The sequence below is a fragment of the Heterodontus francisci genome, chromosome 32 (genome assembly GCF_036365525.1).
Source record: "Heterodontus francisci isolate sHetFra1 chromosome 32, sHetFra1.hap1, whole genome shotgun sequence".
Taxonomy (NCBI): Eukaryota; Metazoa; Chordata; class Chondrichthyes; order Heterodontiformes; family Heterodontidae; genus Heterodontus; species Heterodontus francisci.
Window position 1 is genome coordinate 28839978 of NC_090402.1, and position 13949 is coordinate 28853926.

The following is a 13949-nucleotide window of genomic DNA, read 5'->3' on the forward strand; positions in this document are numbered from 1 at the left end:
TAAAGACAGAATTCTTGGTAGTGTGGAGGAACAGAGGGATCTTGGGGTCCATGTCCATAGATCACTCAAAGTTGCCACCCAAGTTGATAGGGTTGTTAAGAAGGCGTGTGGTGTGTTGGCTTTAATTAACAGGGGGATTGAGTTTAAGAGCCGCGAGGTTATGCTGCAGCTCTATAAGGCCCTGGCTCGACCACACTTGGAATATTGTGTTCAGTTCTGGTCGCCTCATTATAGGAAGGATGTGGAAGCTTTAGAGAGGGTGCAGAGGAGATTTACCAGGATGCTGCCTGGACTGGAGGGCATGTCCTACGAAGAAAGATTGAGGGAGCTAGGGCTTTTCTCATTGGAGCGAAGAAGGATGAGAGGTGACTTGATAGAGGGGTACAAGATGATGAGATGCATAGATAGAGTGGATAGTCAGAGACTTTTTCCCAGGGTGGAAAGGGCTATCACCAGGGGGCATAATTTTAAGGTGATTGGAGAAGGTTTCGGGGAGATGTCAGAGGTAGGTTCTTTACACAGAGAGTGGTGGGTGCGTGGAATGCGCTGTCAGCGGTGGTAGTAGAAGCAGATACATTAGGGACATTTAAGCGACTCTTGGATAGGTACATGGATGATAGTAGAATGAAGGGTAGGTAGTTAGTTTGATCTTAGAGTAGGTTAAAGATTCGGCACAACATCGTGGGCCGAAGGGCCTGTACTGTGCTGTACTGTTCTATGTTCATTGTTCTAAAGGAACGGTAGTATATGGTGATAGAGTTAGATGAAGTAGTGTAGCAGGTGGCTCAGATGGAGCATAAAGAGTGGCAAAGACCAGTTGTGCTGAATGGCCTGTTTCTGTGCTCTGATTCTATGTATGCCCAGCTACAGTCAGAAGGAATTAGAGCTGGCACTTCTGAGCAGCATCTGGGAATACCATCTCATGAAGTGGATCCTGATACCTCTTGAGAGAGAGAAACACCAGCCCCTGCCACTAAAGTACAAACAGCCTCTAAAATGATGTAAGGTAAAGGCCTATAAGGCCATTCTTCAGCAACCGGTATCACCCATCTTGATAGATAAAAAACTGATGATAAAAGTGATCTTAGTTTATGCATTTTCTGTATTCTAATTTATCCTGATAAGCATGTGACAAGAACACTGGAGTTCTGACAGGGTGGGAAAAGCAGGCCTGTTTTCAATGGGTGACGTTTTGGAATCCTGACTGGCCATCTGAGACTGAGCTGTATTACTCAAACTCTAGCATTTTCTGCAAATACTGCAAACAATGTGACATCATAATTTTTTAAAATGTCATAAAAGCACTTTATAAACTAAAATTTAATTAATAAATCTGGAATTAAAAGGTTAGTCTAATGATGGCCATGAAACCATTGTTGATTGTTGTAAAAACCCATCCGGTTCATTAACGTCCTTTAGGGAAGGAAATCTGCTGTCCTTACCTGGTCTGGCCTACATGTGACTCCAGACCCACAACAATGTGGTTAACTCTTACATGCCCTCTGAAATGGCTTAGCAAGCCACTCAGTGGTACCTAACCGCTACGAAGCCAATAAAAAGGAATGAAACCAGACGGACCACCCGGCATCGACCTAAGCACCAGAAACGACAACGGTAAACCCAGCCCTGTCGACCCTGCAAAGTCCTCCTTACTAACATCTGGGGGCTTGTGCCAAAGTTAGGAGAGCTGTCCCACAGACTAGTCAAGCAACAGCCTGACATAGTCATACTCACGGAATCATACCTTACAGACAATGTTCCAGACATGACAATCACTATCCCTGGGTATGTCCTGTCCCACCGGCAGGACAGACCAACCAGAGGTGGTGGGACTGTGGTCTACAGTAGGGAGGGAGTTGCCCTGGGAGTCCTCAACATTGACTCCGGACCCCATGAAGTGTCATGGCATCAGGTCAAACATGGGCAAGGTAATCTCCTACTGATTATCACCTCCCAGCTGATGAGTCAGTACCCCTCCATGTTGAACACCACTTGGAGGAAACACTGAAGGTGGCAAGGGCACAAAATGTACTCTGGGTGGGGGACTTCAATGTCTACCAAGAGTGGCTCGGTAGCACCATTACTGACCGAGCTGGCCGAGTACTAAAGGACATAGCTGCTAGACTGGGTCTGCGGCAGGTGGTGGGGGAACCAACATGAGGGAAAAACATACTTGACCTCATCCTCACCAATCTGCCTACCGCAGATGCTTCTGTCCATGACTGCATTGGTAGGAGTAACCACCGCACAATCCTTGTGGAGACAAAGTCCCGCCTTCACATTGAGGATACCGTCCAACGTGTTGCGTGGCACTATCACCGTGCTAAATGGGATAGATTTCGAACAGATCTAGCAATGCAAAACTGGGCATCCATGAGGCACTGTGGGCCATCAGCAGCAGCAGAATTGTACTCAACCACGATCTGTAACCTCATGGCCCGGCATATCCCCCATTCTACCATTACCATCAAGCCAGGAGACCAACCCTGGTTCAATGAAGGTGCAGGAGGGCATGTCAGGAGCAGCACCAGGCATGCCTCAAAATGAGGTGTCAACCTGGTGAAGCAACAACCCAGGACTACTTGCATGCCAAATTGCATAAGCAGCATACAGTAGACAGAGCTAAGCGATCCCATAACCAACAGATCAGATCTAAGCTCTGCAGTCCTACCACATCCAGCCATGAATAGTGGTGGACAATTAAACAACTAACTGGAGGAGGTGGCTCACAAATATCCCCATCCTCAATGACGGGGGAGCCCAGCACATCAGTGCGAAAGTTAAGGCAGAAGCATTTGCAACAATCTTCAGCCAAAAGTGCCGAGTTGATGAGCCATCTCAGTCCCCTCCTGAAGTCCCCAGCATTACAGATGCCAGACTTCAGCCAATTCGATTCACTCCGTGTCATATCAAGAAATGACTGAAGGCACTGGATACTGCAAAGGCTATGGGTCCTGACAATATTCCGACAATAGTACTGAAGACCTGTGCTCCAGAACTTGCCACACCCCTAGCCAAGCTGTTCCAGTATAGCTACAACACTGGCATCTACCCGGCAATGTGGAAAATTGCCCAGGTATGTCCTGTACACAAAAAGCAGGACAAGTCCAACCTGGCCAATTACCGCCCCATCAGTCTACTCTCAATCATCAGTAAAGTGATGGAAGGTGTCATCAACAGTGCCATCAAGCGGCACTTGCTTAACAATAACCTGCTCAGTGATGCTCAGTCTGGGTTCCGCCAGGGCCATTCAGCTCCCTGACCTCATTGCAGCCTTGGTTCAAACATGGACAAAAGAGCTGAACTCAAGAGGTGAGGTGAGAGAGACTGCCCTTGACATCAAGGCAGCATTTGACCGAGTATGGCATCAAGGAGCCCTAGCAAAACTGAGGTCAATGGGAATCAGGGGGAAAACCCTCTGCTGGCTGGAGTCATACCTAGCACAAAGGAAGATGGCTGTGGTTGTTGGAGGTCAATCATCTGAGTTCCAGGACATCACTGCAGGAGTTCCTCAGGGTAGTATCCTAGGCCCAACCAGCTTCAGCTGCTTCATCAATGACCTTCCTTCAATCATAAGGTCAGAAGTGGGGATGTTCGCTGATGATTGCACAACGTTCTGCACATTCGCAACTCCTCAAATACTGAAGCAGTCCGTGTGGAAATGCAGCAAGACCTGGACAATATCCAGGCTTGGGCTGATAAGTGGCAAGTAACATTTGCACCACACAAGTGCCAGGCAATGACAATCTCCAACAAGAAAGAATCTAACCATCTCCCCTTGACATTCAATGGCATTAACATCGCTGAATCCCCCACTATCAACATCCTAGGGGCTGCCATTGACCAGAAACTGAACTGGAGTAGCCATCTAAATACTGTGGCTACAAGAGCAGGTCAGAGGCTAGGAATCCTGAGGTGAGTAACTCACCACCTGACTCCCCAAAACCTGTCCACCATCTACAAGGCACAAGTCAGGAGTGTGATGGAATACTCTCCACTTGCCTGGATGGGTGCAGCTCCAACAACACTCAAGATGCTCAACACCATCCAGGACAAAGCAGCCCGCTTGATTGGCACAGCATGCACTAACATTCACTCCCTCCATCACCGACGCACAGTGGCGGCATTGCGTACCATCTACAGGATGCACTGCAGCAACACAACAAGGCTCCTTAGACAGCACCTTCCAAACCCGCAACCTCTACCACGTTGAAGGACAAGAGCAGCAAATACATGGGAACATCACCACCTGCAAGTTCCCCTCCATGTCACACAACATCCTGACTTGGAACTCTATCGCCGTTCCTTCACTGTCGCTGGGTCAAAATCCTGGAACTCCCTTCCTAACAGCACTGTGGGTGTACCTACCTCACATGGACTGCCACGGTTCAAGAAGGCAGCTCACCACCACCTTCTCAAGGGCAATTAGGGATGGCATTAAATGCTGGCCTGGCCAGTGATGCCCACATCCCATGAATGAATAAAAAAAACCTGATAAAGTATTAATCCTCCAACACCTTTTCACAGCATAATTTACATCAATGAACTTTAAGCCCTGACCCCCAAAAAGACAAAGGCCTAAAAACTCAGCAGCATGGATATTCGGACTCCTTACCCCCAGAATGCTAACAGCCCACATTCAAAGCTGTTGTCCGAGCAGCCCATGATTTGGGGCATCATCTCATTTTCATGTAGATAGTGCAGTGGTCGGAACCCACACAGGTTCATGTGTCAATGTTCAGGTAAGTGACTGGGTAAGATGGCTGATCTTCTATCTCAGTTCCACTTCCTGCATTATCTCCATATCCCTTAATTTCCTTCGTATCCAAAATTCTATCTCTTGTCTTGAATATGTTCAATGACTGAGCATCCACAGCTCTCTGGTGTAGAGAATTCCAAACATCCACAACCCTTTCAGTGAAGACATTTCTCCTCATTTCAACCTAAATGGCTGATCCCTTATTCTGAGACTGTGACTCCCAGTTCTAGATTCTCCAGTAAGGGGAAACACCCTCCCAGAATCCACCCTCTGAAGCAACTTAAGAATTTTATATGTTTTAAGGAGATCATCTTCTAAACTCCAGGTAATATAGGCCCAGTCTACTCAATCCCTCCTCGTAGGACATTCCTCCAGGAACCAGTCTAGTGAACCTTCATTGCAGTCCCTCTAAGGCAAGTATATTCTTCCTTATGTATGGAAACCAAAACTGTACATAGTACTCACATGTGGTCTCACCAAAGCCCTATACAATTGCAGTAAGACCTCCTCACGCTTATACTCCAATTCTTTTGTAATAAAGTCTAATATACCATTTGCTTTCCTAATTATTTTCTGTACCCGCATGTTAAGCTTCTGTAATTCATGTACAAGGACACCCTGGTCCATCTGAATACCAACATTTCCCAGTCTCTCACCATTTAAAAAACATTCTGCTTTTCTACTTTTACTTCCAAAGTCCCAAACTTCAAACTTCCCCACATTATATCCCATCTGCCATGATCTATAACCTGTCTATATCTCTTTGCAGCCTCTCTGCATCTCCTCACAGCTTACTTTCCCACTAACTTTGCATCATCAGCAAACATGGATACATACTTTGTCCAGTCATCTAAAGTTATTGATATAGATTGTAAATAGCTAAAGCCTTAGCACTGATCTTTGTAGTACCCCACTAGTTACAGCCTGCCAACCCAAAAATGACTCATTTTTCCTACTCTCTGTTTTCTATCCATTAACCAATCCTCAATCCATGCTAATTCCAAACCCAGCAGCCCTAATTTTGTGTAATAATAGCAGAAAGTGTTTTGAAGTCTTAAATGGTGCTTTAAAAAAGTTCCCTTTTGTACCAACTTTGTTTTTGTCTTTTTGTGCTTAAACAGGGAGCAGAAGAATAAAAGGTGTTAATGACTCCAATGGTTTAGGGAAACAGGATGAGAATCAGGATATGTTACTATGAACATAATTTCAGTTCATGTTTAATTGCTGTTGAACTGAAAAAAATCTTCGAGGCAGATAAACCAGAAAATGATTGGTCAGTTACATTTTTATGTTTTTTTCTAACCATTTCCTCTCATTTCAACCCTTGTATTTTTGATTATCATCATGACAGAGTCCCAACTCTCCAAACATTTGATAGTCCCTACCTTGCCTTGAGATCTTGCTAACCTTTCAGTGATATATTTCAAGAAATTAACAGCAAGACTTATTTAATAAGTGTTTTTAGCTACTGCAATTATCCTATGCCTCCTCGAGGTCAAATTGCAGTCTTTGAAAGTGCTTTAGCCTCATTAAACAATGAAGAAGTGAATAATTAAATGGCGATATAATACAATTACAGTGGAAACTATTATCCACAGAATAATATGAACATATCACAACATTAAGAACTTAGTTTACCCTTTATAATAATGATTCATTTCCTTGAATCGCCAACTAATGTGGGAGCCTAATTAATCTAAACCGTTTCTGGGAAATTCAACTGATTACTTTTTCTCTGTCAGGAGTTTCAAACTGACCATTTCCTTTGCTAACATTTTCATTGATTGTTTATCTGTCAGAAAACAGACATCAGGATTTTCAATATCTCGTCAACCAATTTTTTTTAGAAAAGGGACTGTCAGTCAGATGCAAACCAAACCAATTATATAGCACTGTTTAAGTTTGAATTAAGCAACAAAACTTGTTACATTGTGCTGAAATAAGGTTTGTAGCAGGATCTGAACTGCAGCTCTTTTTTTTCTAAACTGCGTTTGTGCTGTGACTGGATCTAAATGAATAACCAATGAATCATAACTAAATACAAATACTTGATTTCCATCACTAGTACATCTGTTTATTACCACATTTGCAGTCCTGCCTTTGTGGTTAGGTCCCCAACAGAGGCCAAGCAGGGTAAAAGTGTCACTGTAACCTGCCCTCCCCTTTGTGGGGGCACAGTTTCTGTTCATTTTGTGATCAATTGTTGAACAGCGTTTGTGGTAGTTTTCAGTATTTTCAGCGTCCTGTCTTAGCTAGCGACCCTATATCTTACCCATCGATGAGACCAACTGTTTGCACTGCCCATTCCACCCTTAGTTCATATGAACATAAGAAATAGGAGCAGGAATAGCCCGTACAGCTCCGCCATTCAATAAGATCATGGCTGAATTTCTACATCAACTCCACTTTCTTGCCCTATCTCTGTATCCCTAAACCCCTTGATGCCATTAGCACCCAAAAATCTATCAATTTCCGTCTTAACTTGACTCGTCAACTGAGCTTCTACAGCCTTCTGGGATACAAAATTCAAAAGATTCACAGCCTTCTGAGTGACGAAATTTCTCCTCATCTCAGTCCTAAATGGCTGACTCCTTGGGCTGGATTTTAAGCGCCCGCCGCAGCTCACAAAACAGCCCTCGCTATCTCCCGCAGGGCAGCTCATTTAAACAGCTGGGGCGGCCTGCACCCCCCCCACCAATCACGTGGAGGAGGTGGGCTGTCCGTCCCTGGCAATGGCATCAGCTGCCTGTGCGCAGGCACTGGTGCCATTTTTAAAGGGTTGTTAGCCCTACCAGAAATGTTAAATATTTAAAGGTGAAGTGATTGAAAATAAATAAATACATTTCTTTTGCCCCTCTCCCACCCCCACAATAACAATTAAATTAATTACTTGCCCTTTCCCCCCAGCAAAACACATACCTTTACCATCTGACCTTCCGCCCAACAACTGCACAAACTTTAAACTCTAATCCTTCCCGCCATCCCCTACACCCATGGCGTTAATTTGGCCCTGTTACCCCAGCCACCCCCCCAACACTGAGAAACTTACCTCCCCCCTCTCCCCACAAGTGTTCCACCTCGTTTCCCCAGAAGGGGATCCGATGACGTGGCAGTGCCAGCCGCCAGGACAGAGATCGTGGTGGGACATCAGGAGGCAATGTGAAAGCAATTAATTCAGGTATTTCATGAACTTTCGTTGGACTCCTTCCAAAGCAAGTGATTCCTTTCTTGAGTAAGGAAAATAAAACTGTACACAGTACTCCAGGTGTAGCCTCACCAAAGCCATATACAATTACAGCAAGACCTCCTTGTTCTTCTACTCCAAGCTCTTGCAAAACAAGCTGACAGACCACTTGCCTTCCAAATTGCTTGCTTTACCTGCATGTCAGCTTTCTGTGATTCGTGTACAAGGACCCCCAAATACCTTTGCATACCAACATTTACTAATCTCTCACCTTTTAAAAAATATCCTGCTTTTCCATTCTTTTTATCAAAGTGAATAATTTCACACTTCCTCACATTATACTCCATCTGCCACCTTCTTGCCCAATCACTTAACCTATCTATACCCCTTTGCAGTATCTTTGCATCCTGCTCACAGCTTACTTTCCCTCCTAGCTTTGTATCTTCAGCAAACTTGGAAACATTATACTCGGTCCCCTCATCTAAATCATAGATATATATTGTAAATACCTGAGGCCCAAGCACTGATCTTCGCAGTACTCCACTAGTTACACACTGCTATGCTGAAATTGACCCATTTATTGCTACTCTCTTTTCTGTCCATTAACCAATCATCAATCCATGCTAATGTATTACCCCCAATCCCATGAGCCCTATTCTTGTGTCAGAAACATCTTATGTGGCACCTTATGGAATGTCTTCGGAAAATCCAAATATATTACATTCACTACGTTTCCCTTCTCTACTGTCCTAGTTGCAACCTCAAAAAACTCCAATGGATGAGTCAAAAACGATTTCCCTTTCATAAAACCGTATTGACTCTACCTAAATCATATTGTGATTTTTCAAATGCCCTGTTAGATTATGGCATTTTCCTTATATTGATGTCGGGCAAACTGGCCTATAGTTCCCTATTTTCTCTACCTCCCCTTCCTTGAACAGCGAGATTACATACTACCTTCCAATCTATAGGGGCCATTCTAGAATCCAGGAAATGCTGGAATTTCAAAACCAAAGTATCCATTATCTCTGCAGCCACCTAGTTAAAACCCTAGGGTGTATATTTCTTGCTAGTTTACTCTAATATTCTATAATCAATTTTTTGTTCATCCTTTGCTGATTTTAAAATGCTCCCAGTCCTCAGGCTTACTATTCTTTTTGGTAAGATTGTAAGCCTCTTCTTTTAATCTAATACTATCCTTCCACTGCTGGAAGCCTACAGTACTCCTTCCCCACCTCCAGGATTGACTTTTGCAGTACTTACTAACCAGCTTCACATGCTCCAGCAAGCATAAACTCCAACTTGTCCATAATCTGCTGCATTAAGTCTAGTTCCTTGCACTGCTGTCCTGGCTGACCTCCCCACACACTGAATTCAGCATGCTTGTCCTGGTTGACAAATCTTCCATGGCCTTCACCTTATATCTGCAACTTCCTCCAATCCTCAATGTCCTCTGCTCTTCTGACCTGACCTCCTTTGCCATCTCCTTCTTTCTCATCCATGACGTGGTAGAGCCTTCAACAATTTGGGTCCTTCACTCTGTCCCTAAATCCCTCCCTTCCACTTTGAAAAGCTTCCTCAAAACCTCTCTTCAATTATACTTTTGGTTATTTGATTACTACTCTAATTCTGCTACTACTGCTCTCTTTATCCATTTTTGACTCTGTGTCGAATGTTACTGTGTTAAAGGTGTTTTATAAATGCAGCTTGTTATTGCAGCTGCCCACCTCTAGTTTTAAATGCTGCTCTATATAGCCCCCACTGTGCTGATACTTCCCTTCTGTAAGAGGAACTGATGAGGATGATGTATATATTCCTTGTTAAAATAAAATCCTTTCTCACTCAAAACAAATAATTTGAGGGTTTGAACCTCACACTGGGGCTTTAGCGTGTGATTACGTTGACTTCTTGTGCAGTAATGAGGAAGGGCTGCATGATTGGAAGTGCCATCTTTTAGATGAAATGTTAAAACATTTGCCTGTTTGGGCGACTGAGTTGAACATTAGAGATCCCATAGTATCTATGTGGAGAGCAGCAGGGAGTGAGCAGTGTTCTGATCAACATTTCTACCTCAACCAAAAGACTGACTGGTCATTCAGCTAGTTTGAAATGTTAGTGTGGAAAGACTTTCACATTTGCCTGAATTTCGTGAAAGTATTTCATTGTGTGAAGGCATTTTTGTAAAGAGCATAATAAAATTCATCTATTATTAAACAAACAATATGGCTATCACCTGTTAACATAAAATGGACGTTGTTGAAATTATAGAAGGAGCAATGGCCATTTTACTACGTTGCAAGTTTGGTTATTAACACTGCCAGGAATTTGAACCTTCTAATCATTATGATCTCATAGACTCAGAGAGATACAGCACTGAAACAGGCCCTTCGACCCACTGAGTCTGTGCTGACCAACAACCACCCATTTATATTAATCCTACATTACTCCCATATTCCCACCATTCTCCTACCACCTACTTACACTAGGGGCAATTTACAATGGCCAATTTACCTATCAACCTGCAAGTCTTTGGCGATGGGAGGAAACCGTTGCACCTGGCGGAAACCCACGCAGTCACAGGGAGAACTTGCAAACTCCGCACAGGCAGTACCCAGAATTGAACCCGGGTCGCTGGAGCTGTGAGGCTGCGGTGCTAACCACTGCGCCACCCTCATTGTATTTCATTTACAATAACAGCAACATATGGAAAAGTGACTACAGCTCAGTCGTACAACATAATTAATCTTTTGAATATAGTTGCAAGCTACTTCTGTCAACTTATCTCATTTACTGTAAGATATGAGGAAGACACAGCTCTGGACAGTCTTTAATGAGACACATTTTAAACATGAAAGTAGAGAACTGTGTTCTGTGAAATGAATGAGATGTCCTCATATTGTTTTATCTCCACCCTCCACCTTGTAATAATTACTGACCCATAATAATAACAGGTTCATATGAATTGCCTTCTTCCCACCACTGAAAAAGCAGGATTCTTTTCACATATCTTACTCCATCACAAAGAATGTGATAAAATAATCACAAAATAAGAACAGGAATCCCACCCAAAGTACTCGTGTACTGCATTGGAAATGCCAATTATGGATCGTATAATGATGCAAATTTGAGCTGGAAACTTGTTTTGACGTTCTTGTATTTAGCATTAGGAATGAAAGTCGCATCATCAATCACAAATCCTTTACAGAGTATTTTACAGTTGCAGTGCTATGCAGAGAGAGCAGGGGAATGGAACTAATTAGATAGCTTTTTCAAAAACACAGGCACATGTGAATGGCCTGCTTCTGTGCTGAATGATCCAATGACTTGTGATGAGAAATGCAGTGGAAAGGCTTTTAATTTACAGTAGCCAGCAACTGGCAATTCCAAAAATAAACTGTTGCATCTGAATACAGCAGCTATAATGCCACTCTATAGGACGATGTTGAAAGCCACATCTCACTGAAGTAGCTGCACACTTCATTCCCCTTAATTTCAGGTCACTTCATATGTCTTCGTCTATGCCTCTGTTCCTTCACTACTAGTTCTGCTGAAAAATCAGTGAAATTCTATGCCTTATTCAAGCTTTCTCAAAAAAAAAAGTCAAACAGTTGCAAACAGAAGGCAGATCAGGAAAGGGTGGCTCCCTGAAAATAAACACCAGCAATGTTCCTGAGTAAATGCAGCCAGCAACATTAATTCATGTAGTTTCCATTATTATTATCAATTCCAAACATGCCTCGTCTATATATACAAATTCCATCTGGGAAATGCCTGTCAGAGCTGAACACCTCAGCTCTATTGTGGCAAATCCTCTTAGCTTTTCCTTGGGAACAATGTGCTCCACTGTCATCAGTAAAGTGGTTCTATACAAAGTGCCCATATCCTATTAAATACAACTAACCTGATACACAAGGATGAATCCCATTAGGCCTACGAGATGGATTTCAGCCTCACTTCATGCACAATGATCAGAATTCTCTTACTGGCATTATAATGAAGTGTCGGCATTATTGTTGTACTACCTTAGAGGTGCTATATAAATGCAAGATGTTGATGTTGTTATGACCAGTTTTACATAAAGTTGTAGGTCTTTAGTAACAACTGGCATCTCAGTTTTTGCTGTTTACACCTGCCATTGCACTGAATGGGTTTCCATTCAATCTGCAATCAAAAACTACTAACTTAAGATAAGACATAGTTAAGTAAGGTGAACTTGGGTATACAAATTGATTGGAGAAGCTGAACTTGGCACATTGTCCAACAGTTGAAACATTAGAATTATAGGGGGGCTAAGTTTGACAGCCCTCGATTATGGGCACGGGGATCGTGATTAACCTGCACTTATTCAAATGTAATGCAGGCAGCATGCCAACTTATTCCAGCTCTGATGCAAGGTCATTGACCTGAACTGTTAGTTATCTCTGATTCTCTCTCCACAGATGCTGCCAGATCTGCTGAGTATTTCTCGCACTTTCTGTTTTTATTACAGATTTCCAGCAGCTGCAGTATTTTGCTTTTGTATGCAAGCTTCCTTATTTGAATGATTGCTGTGTACTACCAACACGGTTCATTGGCTGCACACATCAGCAGGGGGCACAAAATCGTAACTTGCTAGTACCAGTTAAAGCTATCCTGCATCTCTTAAAGGGGAGGTGCATTGTAGCTGGAACAGGTGCTGGCAGTCATGCAGGTAGTGAATCTGAAACAGTGAAGAATGGCACAAGATGGGAGGGAGCAGGCTCCAAGGTTTTCAGACACTGCACTGGTGGCCTTTGTGGAGGAGGTCAAAAGCAGAAGTGATGTCCTGTATCCACAGCGAGCCCAGGAGGCCTTCCAGAAATACACTCAAAAGGCAGTGGCAGCAGATAGTAGTGGAGGTCAATGCTAGGAGTCAAGCCCCAAAGACCTGGATGCAGCACCGCCAGAACTTCAGTGACTTGGCAGTCTCTCCACATGGCAGCAGGGCTACCCCTCCAACCCTACACAGGAAGAATACCAGTGGATGTGGGAAGTGGGCCATAATTAGGCACTTACATCTCTCAATTGGGCTCCTGGCGGGCAGCTGATCTGCCACCTTCTCCACCGCTGGCAAAATGGCCTGGCAGCGGGAAAACATCGGGCACCTCCCCGGTGCCTTCCCACACCATTACGCCAGCCTTCCCCCCTCCCAGCCCGTCCCCAAAGGCCTAGCTGGTAAAATGCCGGCTGATATGTGGGCCGAAATTTTACCAGTCCTTTGGAGATGGGCTGGGAGGCAGGAGGGGTGGTAAATGACTGAGAAGGCATGGAGAGGGAAGCCTGAAGTGCTGCCGCTGCCTGGGGATATTCCCCAAATCCAGAACGGCACCAACTTATCCATCCACTGATTAATTAATCCAATTAATTGGCCTATTAACAGCCATATTACAACCCTCTGGCATTTTAACAGTCAGAATTACCTCCCGCCATGTGAGGAGTCATCAAGGTGGCCTCCCAGTGGCTTTCTGGGGGGAGGGGGGAGGGCACCTTCCTTTCTGGATGGTCCACGGATGGGCCCACTGGAGACAATGGCTGACCCCATGCCCCGATGCCGCCGCTGGAGGGTGCCCCTCCTCTGATTGCCAGTGCTTGCCTGTCTGGCCCTAGCAAAGAAATAAAGGTTTCCACTTGCCGGTGAGGGGGCCTCAATATGGTGGTGCTGCTGAGGCTGCAGAGCTGCCAGCCTAAAAGAGCCAGGCTGCCATCCTCAACTGGACAGCAGTCCCAGCAGCGGCCTCTTAATTGGCCAACACCAGTAAAATAGCCTCTGCAGTCGAGCTACCCACTGCCGTAGGCTCAGGACACGTATTGCGTCCCAACGTTGGGACATCATTCTTGCCAGTAAAAGTTTGGCCATGGTGTCTGGAAAGCAATGTACTTGCAGTCAGTGGCACCCTGCACCATCTGGAAGCCTCCAAACTTAGCGAAACCACATGCCCGCTCTGCCCGCTTGTCTCTGACACGCCAGGATGAAATGTATTTTTGCTC